Raw genomic sequence first — 17,678 nt, 5'->3', positions numbered from 1 at the left:
ACATCAGTATGTACTGCATGTTCCTCTTGGGGTCTTCGTTTAGGGCACAAGCAGATTCCAAATGGTACCCTTCCACCCAGCAGCAGCTCCATGATGCTACCAGCTCATATTTCTTCCTCCTCATCAAGCATGCTTACTTGTTACCTCCAAGCTAGATGTTGGTTTCCATAGCGTTAGTGATAACGTATACAGAAAAAAATGGATTTTTTGACTTGTAATAATAACTCTTTATCCTTAACATCATCTGTTCCTGGAATCCCAGAGAAATTTAGATTCAATACCTATAAAAATTTACACGTTAAAAGAGTCTATCTCTGAATAGTGGGTTAGTGATAATTTCTTGATCAGTATTTTTTCAAATTTTAATACTAAGGATTTATTACTTTTGCCATTAGAAAAAAAATTAAGTTATTAGAGTCACACAAAAAGCATCAAACATAATGTGCTCATTCTCCAGTTTCTTCAGAATATATACATTCAACTCAACATGGTGGCATGAGCAAAGCAGATAGCATGCTTCTGTGGCTCAGTTTTCTTTACCATGTGCCCTGCAAAACAGGGGAAATAACACCCTTTAATATAAGTATCAATGATTTACATGTACCTGTTACTTTATTCAAAAACATGTATTTGAGACTTTTGTCATTAATTAATATTGTAGGACTCTGGAAAAAAAAATTAGAAGGCCTGGCCCTCCTTTTGTTGATTTTAAAATAAACCAGACTTCACAGGAGACTTCACAGGAGAAAAATATCCCTCTTTTTATAAAATGTTGGGGTTAGTTGTTCATTATTAGTTTAATTTTTACTTTGTGTTAAACATAACACAAAGCCAGATAAGTGACTTTAAACCTTAGAAATGGTCAGGTTCATTGTATCTTCCACAACCATTGGTATGAGTATGTGAACACATATAAGTATAGTGAAAGCCATGACAGGTACTGTTAATTTTTTTTTTAATCACAATTACATCAATGCCATTGGTAGACATTGAGCTGAATAAATCAAGTTTTAGACAAATGATTAAAAGGTGCCTCTACCCAGCCCTGGAGTTAAATCATATTTTCACTAAAACACAGAGCATGCTGGAATTTTGCTTGTGATTATGGAGGAGGGTCTTTTATGACCATAAACAACTTGACACACACAAGGCTGGAAGGAGAGTGACAAGAATAATGTGTAAACTGTACCTACATTTTATAGCTATTATAGGGAATTATTATGCCATAGTGATGAATACACTATAATACTGATATGTTTAAAGCTGTTCCTAGTCTTTTAATGTCTTCTGGAGGCCCCCCAACATTCTAGTTGTCAAAGTTTGACACAAATACACTATTATACACACACACACACACACACACACACACACACACACACACAGAGCTTAGTAACCATTGTACTATAAAAATCCGTCTTTAGCCTCCTCAGAAAGTACCTATCCAGCCTATGCTTAAATTTTTCTTTTTTTTTTAATTAAAGTTTATTGGGGTGATAATTGTTAGTGAAGTTACATAGATTTCCACTGGCCAGAAGCTCACTGTCTCACATGGAAGCCCTCTCCATTTTAAAAAAAAAATGTTAATTTTTGTATTTATTTATTTATTTATTTTTCTAAAGTCCATCTCCCAGCAATATCTTTCATTTGCCCTAGCTCTTACCCCAGGAATAAGAAGGGTAAATGTCATTTCTCTTCTGGGAAGACTCAACTATTTGAAGAACAATATTGTCCTCAAGTGTTCTCTTTATTCACTAAAACATTAATATTTGCCTTAGAAAATGAGATTATTTAAAAATATTTTATCTAACAATCATTTGCAGAGTCATTTCACCTTGCAAGAGGATCCATAAAGGCTTCAGACTTCAAATATTTTTTGTTTGATACTATCAACTCTATCTACATCTAGAAAGATAACCAGTCTGCCCAATGTGAAGTTGAGCTATGCTTCCGCTGACACTGGTGTCTATCTGAGGGTGCTGGAAATCGTTCTTGCCATACTAAACATCCATGATCATGGCATTACATTAACACCTTTTTTGAAACCCTTGTTTCGAACTTGATCTGCTGAATTAATCCTTGAGTGAGAGTTTTGCTCCTTTCTACACGTGTGTGTGTGTGTGTGTGTGTGTGTGTGTGTGTGTTTCTAAACACTTTTGTTATACAGTGACAGACATGATGAAAGAAATTATCTTTAAAATCAAGAGATGAAATTTCTGCTCTTGAATGAGGTGAGAACGGTATTCAGAAGTTTTGGTGGTAACCACCTCCTTCAACCCAGTAGAAGTTGATTATGGCATTTTCTTAAAAATCAATGGACAAATGTCTTACTGATTGCTGAATTTGAATAATGGGATCCTAATAAAAATCAAAGATGTAGACCAAAATTTATGCTAAGTTTATTGCTATCCCCAGTGCCTTGAATAGTGCCGGGAACATAGTAGGATCTCAATAAATAGTTGCTGAAGAAATGAATGAATGAGAGATACTCATTGCCAGTTTAATTAAAATACCATATTATCAGAATACACAAAATCTCCATCAGTAAACAATAGTTAAGTATATCATGATAGAATCAAACAGTGAACTATTATGCAGATATCAATATTAAGCATAGTATTAAACATTAACATTATTGACATTATAAAATGTCTGTAACAGGAAAATACTTATTGTAATATTAAGTAAAAAATCGAAAGTCAGATCATATGTATGTTCGGACACCACTAAAGTTAAAATATGCAAATGTTGACTCTTATATCCTTATCCTAACTCCTTATTCAGAAAAAAGACCAAAAATTAAAAAAAAACAAAAAAACAAAAACAGATAAAGTCATCAAGACTGAAAAAGCCTCCCTATTTACTAGTAACCCAAGCCATTTCACAAAACCCACAAGGACAAACCACTTGGTCATGTGTTAATCCTCAAATGTCTTCCATGCAGCAGTGGCCAAGGGAAGAAATCTTGCTTCAACACTCTCACATTGTCTACATTGATTATGATCAAGCCATTGGGGGAATGATAATAGATGGTATTTACTGAGTTACTTTACTATGAATCAAGTGCTGTTTTAAGCATCTTATATCCTTTAGCGCTCACAATTGTCATGACTATTACTATTCCCATTTTATTATTAAGAAAACTAAAATGCTAGGTTTCTTATCCAAAAAGGATTTGAATGCAGAGAACCTAAACACACCTTTAAACACTGTATGAATATGCATATTATATCTGTGGAGCCAATAAAGTTGGTTTTACTTAGAACCCAAGTCCATTCGCCTCATGATCTCTTTTTCCTACTGAACAAACACCTCTCCATTTTTTCCCCCCGAGTGGAACTCTCTAGAACACAGGCCTTGTCCCTAATTACTGTTCACTTCAAATTCATGTGGCATTTCTCATTGCATTATCATTGTCCTAGAGGAACCCATAAGTAGGGCAAAAGGAGTCGTACCCTGCTTGGTTTTATCTTATGTGGAGCTCTGTTTCATTTGATTGAACTCCAAAATGAGTTCTTGGCTTATTCCTTTCTTTTCTCAAAATATAAATATTGTGCAGTCTCTTTGTCCTTATCTGTTTCCCCCAATGTGTCACTTTTTTTTTAACACATATCATTTCTAATACCATCACACATAGAACATTTCTAAATGTTCCTAAACCCAATTCAACCTACCAATTACATTGTATATGTGTGTTCTTAGCCAAATATATCACCCTTCTCTTATACAATAGATTTTACATCTAATCATTACTTCTAAACTCTATGGAAAATAAAAATGTTAGCATTTTTATCTCTTGTGGGTTTATGAGTAATTTTTACTCAAAAATTTTCACCAAACCTGATAAATGATATTTTAAATAAAATAAATAAGTCATTTAGTTTACAATGGGAGATTACCTTTTCTTTTAAAAATAATGAACTCATATGTGGTAGTAAAAAATAGTCAATGAATAGTGATATCATATTTTATAGCCTGAATCAGGTTTGTCTCTTTCTTTATGAACTCTCTACTGCCAATCTGTAAATGAGCTGACATGTGCCAATGGATGAGCCTCTTGCTTATAGGTCATAAAACTATCCAGTTCACATGATCCAATGGTAAAACAGCTGACAAATCTACAAAGTAAAAATGATTTATAAAAAATAATTCACAAATTTTATTTGGGCCCAAACTTCTGTAGCAATACCAAACCTGTTACCCTGTAAGTACAATGGCTTTCCTGGAGAATACAAATTCAAGCCCATGCAAAGAATCTATAATATCTGAAATAGGCACAAGTTATTTTCTTGCATAAAAGGAAGATGTTTTTCTTCAGAAAATAGTTTGCATATTAAAATTACAGCTCTGAGTCCCTTTAACTGATTATGCACAAGCCAAGTGCAAGTGGATCTCTGGCTTCATTAAGGGAATGCATATTGCAGGAACTCTAGGGAGCATAGAAGCAAAAGCTTTTCCTTTCCTTTCCTGTGACTAGCTGCCTTGAACAAATGCTTGACTTTATATAGGAAATGTATTCACAATGTGTTGGAAATACCTCTCAGCTAAATACCATACATGATGGTCAATGCTCAGGCCAATAAAATGGACCATCAGGTTTAAATGTGCTGGAGAACTCACCAGATCAAATGACAAAGTGTATAAATATAGGAGCTGACTGTGAGATAATGAGCCAGTGAGTCACGAAGGAGGGTTGCTCAAGAGTAGTATCCATCTGGTACCTTAAAGAAAGCCAGGAACATCAGCTTTGCACAACAGAAGGGTGAGAGGAGGATTTGCTCTGCTTTGCTTGCCATCTATAGATTTAATCCCAGTTGTGTTGGCAGAGTCTCTCCTCTTATCAGCTTTTACATATCCCAAGAGTCACCTTTAATTAAGAACAGCAACAAAAAAGTTAAACACCCTCAACAATGCAGACCCATCTCCCTGCCCCCCCCCCTTTTTTTTTACCTTCACAGCCACATTTCCAAGAGAAGCATTCCTATTTGATGGTTGGACTCATTTAGTATAGTCATTTTCACGCTGTGTAAGTCAGCCCAGTCAAAATGTGAAATCATTGCTCCTTATTATCTAGTAATGCATATGATTGACGTAGCTCAGTATTGCTCCATCCCAGTCTCTTACTCTAATTTTAATCTAAAACCAAGTATGGACCTTTATCTTACCATGTTTCCCTGAAAATAAGACCTACCCTGAAAATAAGCCCCAGTTAAGAGCATCAGCCCGACGGACATATTTAGTACATCATGATGATGTTCCAGAAGAAGATGACATGACTGCATTTGAATAAATGTAGATACTTGTACATGAAAAAATAAGCCATCCCCTGAAAATACACCCTAAGGCGTCTTTTGGAGCAAAAATTAATATGAGACCCAGTCTCATTTTCAGGGAAATATGGTATAAGGCCCGGTCTTATTTTCAGGAAAACACGGTATTCATTTCTGTATTGTTTAAATGCATTATAAGTTTGAGATTTTACAATTAAAAAACAAAGATGTATCCTGGAGCTGAGAATAAGAGCTCACACTGTGAACTAACTCCCCAACACCCCCACAGTACAAAGATACCAGACCAAATGAGGTTGGCATAACCAGGAAGCCTCTAAAAAGAACGTGATATACCCTCTGAAAATTTCCAGTGGAAAATGGAATACATTCACTAATCATTGGCAGCCAGTAGTGATATCATTGTGATATCACAATGTGACAGCAACAGAGGTCGTTCCAGATTTAGTCTCCATCACAAGAAGACCACAGGCAAGACACCACTAAGAAAAATCCCAGAACTTATGGTCTCAGTCTCTGGACCACAGAGACTGATGCACTGAGAACACACCCTGGGCCTAAAGGTCCTACAGTGGAAAAAAGAGAGCCCGAGGTGGACGCTCGCCTTCCCCCAGCATTGCAGGACCTTCTTGAGAAGCCATTCAGTTCTCGCCTTATCCACATCAGTGGGGGAATCTACTGGACTAGACCATTGGAGATCAGAGATGGAGAAAGGCAAGAGGGATTTAAAGCAACTGGTACTCAAATCTTGGTGGACTGCATTACTATTTGCAGTGACACCTGAGCAAGGATGCCAGCCAGTGGCTCTGCCCATTAACAGAGCTGAGCTGGTGACCTCATTTAGCTAAGGAGTTTGGATGGCAGTTCTACCCAATTTGGATGCCTAGGCAATGGGTCATACTGGTGTGGAGCCCATTCTATAGCTCTGCCTGGGCAAGGGGGTACATTCATAGTCTTACCCAACTGCTGAGCATAGCCCCGAGTCCCACCCCTCTGGGAAGCCTAGCCACAGATGGCTGGCAGTTGTGGAGCATATCCTAAGCTTTGCCCAAGTAGGGGAGCAACTTTTCAGTCCCATCCAACTGCTGAGCATAGCCTCTGGCCCCACATAACCAGAGAGGCTTAACAGTGACTCTGGACAGCCTCGGAGTCCAGCCTATGGTACTGCCCAGTTGCAGAGCCCAGCCTACAACCCCATTCAACAGTGGAGCCTGACGTACAGCCCTGCCAGATTGTTGAACACAGCCTGCAGCCTCACCCAGGCAGAGATACAACATCCAAAGCCCAAACAACAAAAACAAAATCAACACGTGGGACTACATCAAATTAAAACCTTCTTTGCAGCAAATGAAAGGATCAACTAAATGAAAAGGCAACCTAGGGAATGGGAGAAGATAGTTGCAAACAATGCATGTGATAAGGAGTTAATATCCAAAATATGTAAGAAATTCATACAACTCAATAGCAAAAAACAGCAACAACAAAAAACAACTACAACAACAAAAAGAAACCCAAATAACTTGATTAGAAAATGGACGAGAGATCTGAATAGAATTTTTTTTCCCAAAGAACATATACAAATGATTAACAGGTACACAAAAATGTGCTCAACATTACTAATCACTAAGGAAATGAAAATCAAAACTACACTGAGATATCACCTCATACCCATTAGAGTGGCTATTATATAAAAGACAAAAGATAAGTGCTGGTACGGATGTGGAGAAGAGAACCCTTGTGCACTCTTGGTAGGAATATAAATTGATACAGCCGCCATATAAAATAGTATGGAGGTTTCTCAAAAAATTAAAAATCAAATTACCACGAATCACTGTGTCAAAAAACACATCTGCATCCCCATGTTCATTGCAGCATTATTTATAATAGTCAAGACATAGAAACACCTAAGTGTCCATTGATGGATGAATAAACAAAGAAAATGTGAAATATGTATACATATATATTGTGTGTGTACACACACACACACAATGGAATATTATTCAGCCATAAAAAGAAGGAAATCTTGCTATTTGTGATACCATGGATGAAACTTGAGGGCATTATGCTAAGTGAAGTAAGTCAGAGAAATACAAATACTGTATGATTTCACCATTATGTGGAATCTAAAACAACTGAACTCGTAGGGAGTAGAATGGTGGTCAGGGGCTCAGGGATGGGAGGAAATGCATGAAGGTGATCAAAGGGTACAAACTTCCACCTACAGTTAACAATACTGTATCATATACTTAAAAGTTGCTAAAAGAGTAGCTATTAAGAATTATCACTACATGCAATAAAAGGTAACTATGTGAGGTAATGGGTATATTTAAACTAGCATTATTGTGGTAATCATTTTGTAATATCTACATATATTGAATCATCACATTGTACGCTTTACACTTATACAATGTTGTATGTCAATTATATCTTTAAAAACTGGAAAAAATAACAGGCAGCCAAATTTACTTACTAGCTGAAATTAAATGCAGAAACCTACTAGAATTTCAAGAGAGATGCGGACCATTTAAGATTCCGCTGAATGTTCAGAGAATGAAAAGACATGGCACTTGAAGGCCATTCCTGAGACTGGCAAGTGTGGCAAACATAGGGCTCCACATTATCTGCTTTCCAGGGGCTAATTACAACCCACCTCTGAACTTTACCCCAATCCTTGTATTGAATCTGAAGCATCCCCAACTCTGAGACAACACAACCTAACCCCAGCACGAATCCAAGAGATGGCGATTAGGAATAGTACAAACCTAAAGATGGAGGAGAATCCATTTAGCATATTACTTTCCAGGATAGAAGGATATTTCAAAGTATTAATTGTTGTTCCATTTCTTCACCTACATGGTATAGCTACAGATTCTCCCTTACTTGCCTGTTACAGAAATGCAAAGGATCACTGTAAGGGTAATTTATAGCTAATGCACAGACACTATATTGATCAGTTTTTAACTTTAATGACTAACCATTTCCTGTGCTAGGCTGTGCAGATTTGTATGGTGATATGTTATCCTAAAACTACTCACCCACCTACCCATTCCCACTAAAGGACTGTGGGCTGGAGAACCTCCAGTCTTCAGGTCCAGGCACTGTCGTGGGCGAGAGAGATGTAAAGAAATAAAAACCACTAAGTGAAGGTGCAGTTTCCAGCGCAATAGTGTGTGTGTGTGTGTGTGTGTGTGTGTCTGTGTGTGTGTATGTGTGTGTGTCTGTGTGTGTTATATATATATATATATATATATATATATATTACATATATACTACATATATACTACATATATATATATATACTACATATATATACTACTACTGTAGTGTATATATATATATATATATATGTATATTACAAATTTTATAGTATGTTGGTACAGCTGTACTATTATTTTCTGGTAAGAGACTCAAAATACTGCTAACCTTTGCGGGGTAATCCAGCAGGGCATGACAGAAAGCTTTGATTTTCATTTAAAAACTTTCTGTATATTCAACCAATCAGTGGTTTATAGCGCAAGCCTTAAAGCCAGACTTTCTGTAATCAAATTTCTCCTCTGTCATTAACAGCTGTGTAACCTCCATGGGCCTCAATTTTCTTATCTATAAAACAGAAACAATAATTTTTACTTCATAACGTTGTTTTGAGAATGAAATGAGTTAATGTATGTAAAGTGTTCAGAATAGTGCCTGGCACATAGTAAAAATTTCATCAATGTTATATTTATTATAATTTTAAATGTACAAGTATTTTTCAAATCTACAGGGATCATCTAGGAATAGAGCTCTGGGATCATAATATTTATATGTTTCAGTATCTAGACAAACAAATGATGTATGTACTCAAAAGAGAAAAAATGCATGCATCCTCATTCATATATTGGCATAGATTATTTTTGCATATAAACTTACTGTCACCTATTGAAACACTGAGAGTATATCTAAGACCTCACAGCATGGAGCAAAAACATGTTGCGATTGGGAGAAGAGGAAAGCAGAGGAATTTCTTAAAAGATCCCTGGTCCAAGAGCAAGCAAATTGGGCTTGAACACCCCGTTATGTTTCCTACTAGCTGTGTGGCCCTGGGTGAATCACCACTCCTCTCTGATCCTTGGTTTATTTGTGAGAGTTGAAGCAAAAGTACTCTCAGGTACTACACAGCTCTAAAAGTCTATCATGTTCAATGCGAGAACAGGGACACTCTCTTCAAGGACCAACGTTCATGGGAGTAACGGAATAAAGAAGTAGGTGACACCACCCTACCATTTTGGGTTGGCCTCTCCCTTGGACATAGAATTCTTCTAAAAATAATCAGTGAAATATATGGATTAATTTCATTTACCAAAGATGGGCATCAATACACAAAGAGAAGAAAAAAATACTCCCCAGTGACAACCTGGTCAAGATTCCATCCCAGTGCTCACAGGGGACCCGGAAATTAATGCACTTTTGCAACTGAGCCCAGGAAAGGCAGTAAGGTGCTTCTGCCACTCCTCTCCAGTCTTTTATTTGTCTTCAGGTTGTGGGACCAGTTTGGCATCTCAAGAGAAATTAGGAGTGGGCAATGTAGGTCTGTTAATTTATTTCCGGGGAATTTGATGAAGTAGCTTGGCCTTACTCAAGGCTTATTTTTCCAGTCCTCTTTAGCTGTTGTTTTTTTCCCTGCTTCTTTCTGCTTGGGTTATGTTAGCCACATGAATAATTAGCAATTCATAGCATACAACTTGCTCTGTGCTAATGGCAGTGGATTTATTTGGATCAAAAATCTGCTATTTTATTTTTGGAATATTTAAATTTCATGGTTAGTATTAAAACTGTAAGTTAGAAATTATAAAAAGCAAATGGAAGGCCCAAGGAATGTAGCCTTTGGTCAATATACATGCAGTTAAGATTAATTCCCTCTATCCCCATAAAATAACTCTACTTTCTGCTTTGTAATATTTGTCCTCAGTTACCACTAGAAAATTCTCTTGTGTAATTTCACCTTGCTATGACCAAATTTAAATTATCTGCAGGATGGAAGAAGCACTAATTTAAATCTGAAGGCAAAATAAATAAACAGCATAGTCATCTCTTTTTGACAATTTTCAACTTTCCCTCACATCAGATTTTGGGTAGCTCTGCTAAGGAAAGCCCTCAGCCCTGATCCCCTTTTTATTCCTCTATCTCCTAACAACCATGGTGTAGGCCCAGTAAGAGAAACATGGATAGAAAAACAATGGAGGCCTGAAGAAATTCAAGAGATGAGCAGAAGTTGAGTGTGACCAAAAGTCTACGTTCATTTCTGATGAGTTTACTGTTGGCTGATTTGGGGTGACATACTTAGAGTTACAATTTGGGGCTATAAAGTGATTTATAAAGGTGTCCAATCTCTCTGTTTCTCAAGGAGGGTGGCAAGAGAGGTCCCTGATCAGGACACCAGGCAGATATGTTTTCCAAGGCAGCCAGAACCATTATAAAAAAAACAGGAGAAAACATTGATTTAATTTACCTTGTTCTAACACCGTGTTTTCTTCATGTTGTCCAACTCTTGCCTGATATCCTTTAAACCAACTAAAATAGGTAAACAGAATTTTAAAGGCTCTTCCAGATGAATACATCTTGCCACTATGTTTTAACACTGCTCAGTTCTAACTCATGCTCTATGGGTTCAGAAACCATGTTTATTTCCACACAGGCTCCATGCATCAGGGTCTCTTAATGCTAACATACTTAATATCCTTTATAACATCAAATTGCCTACCTCGTGGAGTCACTGTGAGGACAGAAGGAACCAATGAAGCAGAGGTTCTACTATGTGCTTGACATAGAGATCCAAACTGGCAACACACGGTTCTTGTCTTCAACTAGCAAATGGTCTGATCGGGCAGACCCATGTGAAGACAGATGACAACGATTTAATGAGAGGGAGCAGTGCTTTACAACCTGCAAAGGGAAACATAAATGTTACAATGCACAGTCTCAAGTCTTGCTTGCAAGTTTCATTCTTCTTATTTTTATCTTCCTCAGATTTCATAATTTTTGGTAGCCAATATTTGATGTACTAGTACACTCACTGAGTTCCATTCTTAGAACTCATAGCCTTGATATTGTTCATCAATGTAGTTATTAATTCTTTAGATATTAAAGCTACAAATCTCTTTGTTCTTTTTTTAAAATTAAAGTTTATTGGGATGACAATGGTTAGTAAAGTTACATAGGTTTCAAGGGTACAATTCTGTATTACATCATCTATACATCACATTGTGTGTTCACCACCCAGAGTCAGTTCTCCTTCCATCACCATATATTTGACCCCCTTTACCCTCATCTACCACTCCCTTCTTCCCTTGTTCTTCTTATCCAGCTTTTCCTCCTGAATATTTTTGCCTTTCTTACATATGGATTCCTTGTCCTTATGAAGCTGATTTTTGTGACTATTCCATCCTAATGGGAAGGGGGAAGGAAATGAGAGAAAAGTTTCAAAATATGTGAGATATAATGAGTAGTGAGAAGCAAAGGAGGCTGCTACTGAGACAAAGTAAAAATGGACTTTAGGAGGATGATCATGGGAGGCATCCCTGAGGAGGTGGCATTTAAGCTGAGATTTACAGTGGTGAGAAGACTCTGTGGAAGTTTTAAATCTTGGCCAAGATTTCTGGACATATTCGTGGACCTTTGTTCTCATGTTCCTTTCTTACCAACCCCGTCATCTCCCTCTTCTCTACTCAGATACTCCCATGACTGTTTTCCACCACAAAACACCCTGCCTACAGAACATGTTTGCAAGTAGGTTAGGGGAAGAAAAGATACATTTCTAGTGCAGTAAAACAGAAGTTTACAATTTAACATCAGGCATCTTGACATTTCCTCCAGCTACCTAATTATGAGCATTCTCCACTAACCCCTTCCTCACAGTAAGCTCAATATCCCCGATGACTCCTCTTTCCCCACCCTTCTGTGTTTCTTTCTCTCTCTTCTCTCTTCCCTCTCAAACACACCCCACATTCTTCCTCTGCTATCATGCCAAAACTCTTTGGTAGTAATTTATAGTCCTTCCTCTTTCAGACCTTTTTTTCCTCCCTCAGAATCTCAGCTACTCAAAAGAAAGCTTCTTTGGGTAATTTCCCAAATAAAAGATACTCAAGAGAATGGCCATTTTCCCTCCACAGATGAGCAGCATTCCTACTTTCTTTGAGCCTTGTAGGGCCTGCATCATTATGTAGATTCTTTTCTCTCTCGTGATATGCTAATGGAGCAGACCAAGTATGTTATACATCAAGTAAGGCTATCCTCTGATTCACAGAAAGATTTGCAGTAGATGGGAACCCACAGTTCTATTAAGCAAAAGACTTGAAATCTCAGAGTATGGCAGTTTTAGATTAGGAGGACTTAAAAGTCTCATGGAGCTAAAAAGAATTAATGTAAACTTGTCAGGTTATGACTTCAGTTTCCTCAAAGTCATCTAAATGAGAATGATTCTTATTTCTACATGAAAATAGCCATCTGAGCCTCCATTCTGTAAGGCACGATTGTTACCTACAATGCCAACGTTAATTTATTGGGTAACTTAAACAAAAGCAGAAAACCTTTTGGGGACTGGCTCCTATCATTCAAATGTCTTCAACATGGTGATTCCCGAACACTGGTGGACATCAGGATGCCCTAGAGTTCTCATTAAGACGGGTTGCTAGGCCCCACCCTAGAGTTTCTGATTTAGTAGCTCTGTGGTGAGAATTTTGGTTTCTCAATGCAAATTTAGAGAATTTAAAATTAAATATTGAACTGTGTGTGTGTGTGTGCACCCACAATGCACACCCATGCTGACCCTACATATGTCCTATAAATGTGACTTATTTTTCAGTTTTTCTCATCATGGCAAAGGCTCCTTCTAATTCTCTATGCAGATTGGGAAGACCTAGGAATCACAGAAGATGATAGCAGACCAGATTATCCCACCCCATGTTTTGGGAGGTGGCTTTTAATCCAATCCAGAAAGATAGAACCTCTAACCGACTTCAGATCATCCCAGAAGATAGGACCACCTCTGTTGGATAATGTTTTCAAAGCTTTCTAGGCCAAGGGAAATAAACCCACCAGACCCATGATGGTTAGGCCACCAAACTGGGACTATCCCTTAAACTTTGAAGGATTCTTTGATGAAGAAATAAAGTCATGGAGCAGGAAGAATATAAGGGCCTATGAATCAGTCAGTCCATATGCATATCTACCTTCATCAGGACAACTATTTTCTCAGAGCCCTCCTAGGAACCCAGAATTTTCTAATCCTGAGTTCCCTTTGTAACCCTGGTGACCATCAAATCACCCTGACGACTGACATCTGCCAGTCTTGATCAGTCTCACCGTTACAACCATTTTTACCGCTGGCTGCTGTGTGTCTCATCCAGTGCTGCTTCCTCCTAAAACTGAAAACTCTCTTTGTGTACTTCATGGCTCCACTTTAACTGATTATTTGATATAGGGCTGTATTAATAACCAGATATTTTTCATGTTTAATTATATAGGTCCACTAGATATCATGTCTCTCAGATGAAGATTCCCTGTGACCCAATGCCATTAAGAATAATTTAAGCTTTCTTCTTGTCATTTGGTTCTTTCTTCTACAAATGAAATGCCAAAAATATCAGTTATTAAGTCAGCCTGACATTTAGCCCAGCTAGTTAGATTTTACAGTGAAGAATAACTTTTTTACTAAGTTATTGCTTTTATAATAATAGCAAAAAAAGTGTGCTTAAAATCCACCTTAAATCATGAGAAGCTGGATTATCTTGCAGTGGAGAGGCAACAATTACCTGAGCACACGTTGCCGCATTCCACCAGCCAAAAATGTCCTGCAAGTGCACTGCTATTCCTCCACTAGTTGAAGAAAAGGGTAGTAAGAAAAGAAGCCGTTGGTGAAGCTGTGAATTCACGAATGTCTTTGTTCTCAGCTCCTCCTTCATTTTTTACCCTTACCTGACTGGATATATAAGTATTACTTGTAACTTTTCTGTAAGATTTAAATAACTACAAAATTTTAAAAGAATTAAATGTACTGTGACTTTAGTTATTATTAAATAAAAGATAGGTCCTGACAGTAACACACACCTCCCTTCACTCTTCTGGTATTCTGCATCTCACCTCTCTCCCTCAAAAATATTGCTATTCTTTGTCATGTTGTTTCTGGAGGAAAAAAAAGGCTTTCTAGGACACAATTTCTGTTCATTTCATTAAAATCAAAATGTATAGGAAATAATATGAGTTCAAAGTTCTCCACTGCTATACCTACCAATCCTAACAGCTAATGTTACTGAGCACTATTATATGCAATACTTTGTAATATGCCTTATACATGTTATTCCACAGAATCTTCACAAAATCTCTAGAGGCAATCTCTAACGAGGAAACTGAGGTAGGGAAATTTAAGTAAATTGCTCATTGTCACACAGCCATCAATAGCAGGTCAATGTGACAACAAAACCCCTGCTGTCTTCTAAAGGTGGTGACCCATTCTTGCTTCTCAGTAGACAGGAAAATCTGACATGCCAGGAGGAAAAGGACAGTTTCCACAATAGACCTTGCTGGCTGTGAAATAGGCTATTTTACAGGATGATATAAAAAGCAGGCAGAAAGATGATATTAATGACACTTGAGACTCCTTCTTGGTATCTTTACATTTCCAGATGCTGAGTGGGAAAAATCTCTCTGTCCCTAATTACTTTTGACAATCTCAAAAATGAAGTCAGGTCAAAGTTATAGTCAGAATATTCAGTCAAAATATTTAGGCTGCAGCCGAATTATTACAAAAAGACAGAAAATAATTTGATTTTGGTGAATATGACTCAGTAATAGCTAAAAACAAATTGTCAGAGGCAAAGCTGAAAATATAAATAATTGGAGAAATAATAATCATTATTATTATGGAGATGCAAGGTACATTCCTATAGAACCAAATAAATACCTATGTCAGCACTTAAATCATAGCTTCTAAATTTATCTGTCCTCTGTGATGCTAAAGCAATGTTCTAAACAACCTGCAGAGAAATGATGAAAGTGAATAATGAAAAAGTAAACATTGTCCTTGTAACCTCTATGGCCTTTAAGATTATTCTTCAAAGGAACTTATCGTCTGTCATAGAGAGACACAGAAGCTATTTAGAAACAAGTTCTTTCTTTGTCCTTTGAAACTGCCATGTTCCCAGGGGCCCCCAAGTTTCTTCCTGACTAGCATGTTCCTGAGACTCTTCTTTTCCTACCTGTGCCCTGCCATCCTTCATAGTCCAGGTTAATTTTGCTCCCCCGGGTTTCCTTGCCTGACCACCCCAAACAGTATGAATGGTCCATTCAATAGAGAGTTATCACACATGGCCTTGTGGTCATGCTCAAATCATTGTTTTCAATGACAATTTAAATCTTGAATCATATTTTAATTTGTAATATGTAGCAGCCTTGTCTCTTTATCAAGTTTGGAAGCTCCTTACGGCAAGTTTTGTGTTCAGTGTGATTAGGTGGAGAGTGGAACCATTAACTCTGGTAAAAAAGGCGAGACATTATTGGCCGGAAGTAGAGAGTAGAAGGGTAGAGAAGACAACCTGAAAATGCTGGGGTATAGGTGGGATATACAGCAGATAATTTACAAAGTATAGAGCTCAAGAGAGAAGTCTGGTAGATCTAGATAAAGATATTGCCAAAAAAAAAGTTTGGGGATAGTAGTACTAGAAATTTGGAAGTAAAGGGACAGACAAAATTAGATGCTGATCCAAAGCTGAAGAAGATGAAGACAAACTGGGAAAATGAGGCAGAATGATGTAAAAGAAAGAATAGCCTTAGGAGCCAGCTGGCTTTACGTAGACTGTTTCTATCCCTTCCTATTTGAGTCAGATCAGTCCTGTTCCTTCAGCTAACCGTGGTTTTCTCATCTGTAAAAAGGAGATAAAAGGACTTATCTCAAAGCACTGCTGGGAGGATAAAATGAGATAATGTACATAAAGAGCCCATCATGGTGTCTTTATACTCTGCAGCTATTAATACATATTCCTTTCTTTCTACTATAGGGGAATTGTGAGATGACTACTGGAATTCCCGGATTGGAAGTGGGCTCAGTGGAAACATATCGGAGATATTTTGGGGTCCAAGAGCCAATTTAGTACACATACAGTAGATCTCTGAGTTCCACCTCTGTAATAACGAGAGCAAGGAGATAACAAAGAAAAGTAAGTGCTGATTACATACCTACTACATCTCAAGCACTGTGTTGGACTTTAGGGAGCCAATGATGGTAAATAAATCACAGTCTTTGAGGCCCTAATCCCAAATAACCTAATGTCTCACAGCAGATTAAATACCGAAAGTCTGGAAATTTTTAAATAACATTATTTGAAGCCAGAATATAAGCTGGAGTAACAAATTACATGCTAGTCAGCTAAATATCATTTCTGGAAAAATATTAGTAACAGTTTTTTGAAAGGAACAACTTGACAAGCATAAGATAATTTGATTAGGAACATGAAATATGCTTCTAATGGGAAAAGATGTTGTAACAGCTCACGGGGTGATTTCCTGTGAAGTCATTTACTGTTATGATGTCTGATGTTAGACCAACATTCCTCCTAATAACTATATTGGATTTGGAGCTTTAACCATATGATAGTGAATGGCTTAAGTTTTTTTACGTCTAGAAATAGAATAAAAAATTTTAGAAAAAGGAATACAATTTCAAGAAATATAAGTGTTGAAGGTGAGATAGTATGGAAAATATATTGTTCAAATCTGAAAAAGTCTCAAATAAAATGTGTATTTTTAAATTTCCACAGAGTTTGCATTTGGGATATGTATAAGTTTTTCATCCTTCCAAGAATACTGTATGAAAACAAACAGACTTATTGCAAAACAAACAAACAAACAAACAAACAAACACCAAATTAGTTGGTTAACAATATGAAGCATATTAGGCAACTTGATACATTTTAGTGGGACTGCAGTTATTCTTGCAATGTCTGTCTTGGAATTAAAAAATGATGAGGCTCAATGAAAGAATGAACAAAAGAGTAAATCAGTAAGTGCATTAATAAACAAAAGCATCATTTAATAAAGATGGTCAAGTGAAGATATCTGGGACTATAACTCTTTCTCCAATGCCTTAGATAATCCATGGCATAATCACCCCCTTTGAATTTCTCTTGGCCCTCATCAAGGGCACTGGTTGGCAATGCTCTGCCTAAAAGTCAAATGCTAAGCAGTGGCTGAGCATGACTTCTGTCCAGCCTGAGAACCAAATGGTGTGTAGAATATTTAGCTCCTTCTCTGGGTGTTCTTTAAAGGCTCCAAGTAGAATGTGGTGGAAGCATGACCAACCATCTAAGGTTAGCTTCATGTCAGGTTTACTCCACTGTCCTCCCTCACGTTGGATCAAGCCTC

The sequence above is a fragment of the Rhinolophus sinicus genome, chromosome 13 (genome assembly GCF_057876585.1).
Source record: "Rhinolophus sinicus isolate RSI-liver-muscle chromosome 13, RSI-T2T, whole genome shotgun sequence".
In the NCBI taxonomy this organism is placed as follows: domain Eukaryota; kingdom Metazoa; phylum Chordata; class Mammalia; order Chiroptera; family Rhinolophidae; genus Rhinolophus; species Rhinolophus sinicus.
The sequence above is the reverse complement of the archived record's forward strand: the minus strand, read 5'-3'. Positions refer to the sequence as shown.